At 47.4% G+C, this 3,199-nt stretch overlaps 1 long non-coding RNA gene across 1 annotated transcript; it reads right to left on the bottom strand.

The window, feature by feature from the left end:
* Positions 1 to 47: 47 nt before the first annotated feature.
* Positions 48 to 3,038, bottom strand: LOC145718725 (uncharacterized). Its single transcript, XR_014141986.1, has 2 exons — positions 1,845 to 3,038; positions 48 to 196 (listed from the first exon to the last, which is right to left on the bottom strand). It is a non-coding gene; the product is annotated as an uncharacterized LOC145718725 (long non-coding RNA).
* Between the last annotated feature and the right edge of the window lie 161 nt (positions 3,039 to 3,199).

Raw genomic sequence — 3,199 nt, 5'->3', positions numbered from 1 at the left:
GGCAGATCCTCTCAGTCATTATAGATATTGCTGCACTGTTAATAAAAAATATATGCTTCTCTGTAAAGCATTAAAAAAAAAATCCAAGGATGAGATGGCTGAGGTCTCAGCTCAAGTATCTCCAAATACATTGTTGTCCATTCCCTGACCTTCCCGTGTGTTATTTCTTGGTTGTTTTCCGGATCAGTGCCATTCTCTGAAAGGAGAGCGAAATAACCAATTACACAGCTTAGAGTCAGGAACTTTCCCAGTCACCCACGTGGGGCATGGTCTATACCACAAGCCAGAGCCCTGGGGAACCTACATTCACAGGGCAGCTCAGCAGGCTCCTTTGAGCCTGAGAGCAGTCTTTAGGGCCCCAAGAGATGTTTCGATAGTGGATCCATTTCATTGACCAAAAGACCCAAACTGCTGGAGGTTAGCAGGATGGAAAAAGGTTAAAACCAGAAGATGATAGCTCTTGTCTTCTGGGGACTGAGGGGCCAGGCCATCCAAGTGTGTGTTTCCAGTCCCCCAGACTACTCTCTCTGAGGATGAAGAAAATAGGGAAGGGGGCTGTTCCAAGCCTGTGGCCACACATAAAGGGAGCTGACATTTCACACTTGATGACCTACAATGAAGGAAATGGACACTAACAATTTCCACCACAACCCATCAGGGAAACATTCAGGTCATGGGGGTTTCAAATTTTACTATTACCAGCCCACTGGCCAAATTACTGATTTGCTTTGTTTACTCTTTTGACCAAGACACTGTCCTAATATTATGATACTTGCTAAGAGAGAGAGAGAGAGCGCTGAAAAGTAGGTGATTTGGAAACAGAGCCAAAATGACCATCCACTGTCTGAAGGGACTCCCTTCTGAAGAATACCGTGGCCCTTTGATTCAGGCTATTGGTGACTTCCCTGTAGGGCTTCCTCTGTGAGGTCTGTAAACATACACACTCCACAGATCCAGGCTATGGACAAGCAAGGGACACTCAGCCAGAACCACCCAAATGTGCCCATCAAGCTTGGAAAAAGCTCACTTTTCAAATCAGAGCAGCCAGTTAAATTAAGCCTTTGTTAAAAGGAAGCCATCATTGCTATTAGACTGACCGATGAGAGAGACAACTTGTTGCACAGCAGAAATGGAGTTAGGTTCTTGTACTGACCCCTCAAGTCTGCAGTCAGAGGGACAGAGAACAAATGGCAAGTTGGGACAGAGGCCAGAAGGCCTGGCACAGCAGCCTGCGTGCTACCCTCCAGCACAAATACGGCCTATCTCTCCTTTCTTTTTTTTTTAAAGATTTTATTTATTTATTTGCCAGAGAGAGAGAGAGAGGGAGACTACAAGCAGGGGGAGTGGCAAAGGGAGAAGCAGGCAAGGAGCCCGACGCGAGACTCAATCCCAGGACCCTGAAATCATGACCTGAGCCGAAGGCAGACGCTTAACGACTGAGCCACCCAGGCATCCCTCTCTCCTTTCTTTAAACTGCCTTCTAGTGAGAGGGCCACACACGACGTTCCAATCAGCCACAGTGCAGAGATTTCATTAGGGAGATGTGGACGGGGCGAGTTCTGTCCATATTAGAAGAACCTACAATTAACAGCTTTAAGTGACACCCATCAGGGTTGACAGGAAAAACTGAGACCCCATGTGGGAACAGCAGAGTACCACAGAAGTAACTGACTGTTCTCCTGTGGAGTCCTGCTGCCTCTTGCCCTCTCTGATCTTTGGTCCAGGAAGCGGAGCTTCCTGTGTGGAGGGAGTGACAAAGTGCAGGGACCATAGCTGTGTGCGCTCCCTCAGAGACAGCTCAAGGGGTGGACTGTGGCTGCCCTGGGGTTCTGATGGCTCCTCACCTGTTTGTGGGCCTCTGTGGTGCAAGCCTTTTTGTAGGGTCGGATTTCTTCAGAGCCAAATCCTGGGATCCACATGTTCCACTGGCGTTCTGCAAGGAAGAGGCCAGCACAGAGATAAGGGGGCAGTGAAAGCAGGATCAGGGTGCAGTGTGACCCTCGGACAAGGGTCAGGGAGGACTAATCTGAGCGATCAACTGTAGTAATGAACAGTGGCCCTGCAGACAGGTCTATGGAATACAAATGGAGAATCACATGTGGTGCCTCCAAGGTTTTAAATGACACCATTCAACCTTCTTGCAAAGATAAAGGAGTAACTGAGTCCAGGCTGTGAGCACTGAGCCCTAAGGTTTCCATGCAGCAACACAGAAGAGGAAATTCCTCTGTTTCTTCAGTTGTCTTTCTTTCTTTTTTTTAAGTAGGCTCCATGCCCAATGTGGGGCTCGAACTCATGATGCCGAGATCAAGAGTCACACACTCCACTGACTGAGTCAGCCAGGTGCCCCTTCAGTTGTCTTACTCCTATGTTCAAAGTCACCCCTCTCAAACCCAAAGGAAGAGGAGGAGCAGACAGGCATTCCTAGTGTTCAGGAGTTAAGAGCTGAGTTCCAGCTCTGCTGCTTCACTGTGGAGCTGGATGACGCTGGGTCTCAGTTTCTTCATCTTTTACATGGTAGCAACAACTGTAATAACCACCTCGTAGGGCGGTTGAGAGCATTCAAGGGCACAGTGCAATCCCAGAGCCTGGGATAAATGCACAGAGACATGGGTAAGTCCATGCCACAGCCCTGTGTCCCGGTGCCAGTGGATATGTCATCCCTGTGAGAGTGTCACCAGAAGTTCCCACAGGGCAGAGATTCCATTTATTAGACTGTGTCAGTAACTGGCATAGCTACATGGGCCCAAAGCCACAAATAAAAGTGCGTTGCACTTTAAGTATACCCAATATAAAAAATTATACTTACACAAGATTATTTAGGGAATAAGTCTACTCAAAAGGAGTTACATACTTTATCATACTCCCCGAAAGCAGTAAAAACAGACTTACAAATCTGTTTTGCCCCACGCACAGCACTTACTTAAATTGAATATTAGTGGTTTTATAGTTATACTTTGTGTCTAACGTACAGTAACTACTGGGTGCATGAATGATTCATGTTTGGTTCTAGAAGAATTTTATATATAGCTCTCCTCCAATATTTTTTTTAACGATTTTATTTATTTATTTTGACAGGGAGAGACACAGCGAGAGAGGGAACACAAGCAGGAGGAGTGGGAGAGGGAGAAGCAGGCTTCCCGCGGAGCAGGGAGCCCGATGTGGGGCTCGATCCCAGGACCCTGGGATCATGACCTGAGCC

The sequence above is a fragment of the Leptonychotes weddellii genome, unplaced genomic scaffold, assembly GCF_054177405.1.
Source record: "Leptonychotes weddellii isolate Sample4059 unplaced genomic scaffold, ASM5417740v2 HiC_scaffold_20711, whole genome shotgun sequence".
NCBI lineage: Eukaryota > Metazoa > Chordata > Mammalia > Carnivora > Phocidae > Leptonychotes > Leptonychotes weddellii.
Note: the sequence above shows the minus strand (reverse complement) of the source record. Positions and strands in the feature narration are given on the sequence as shown.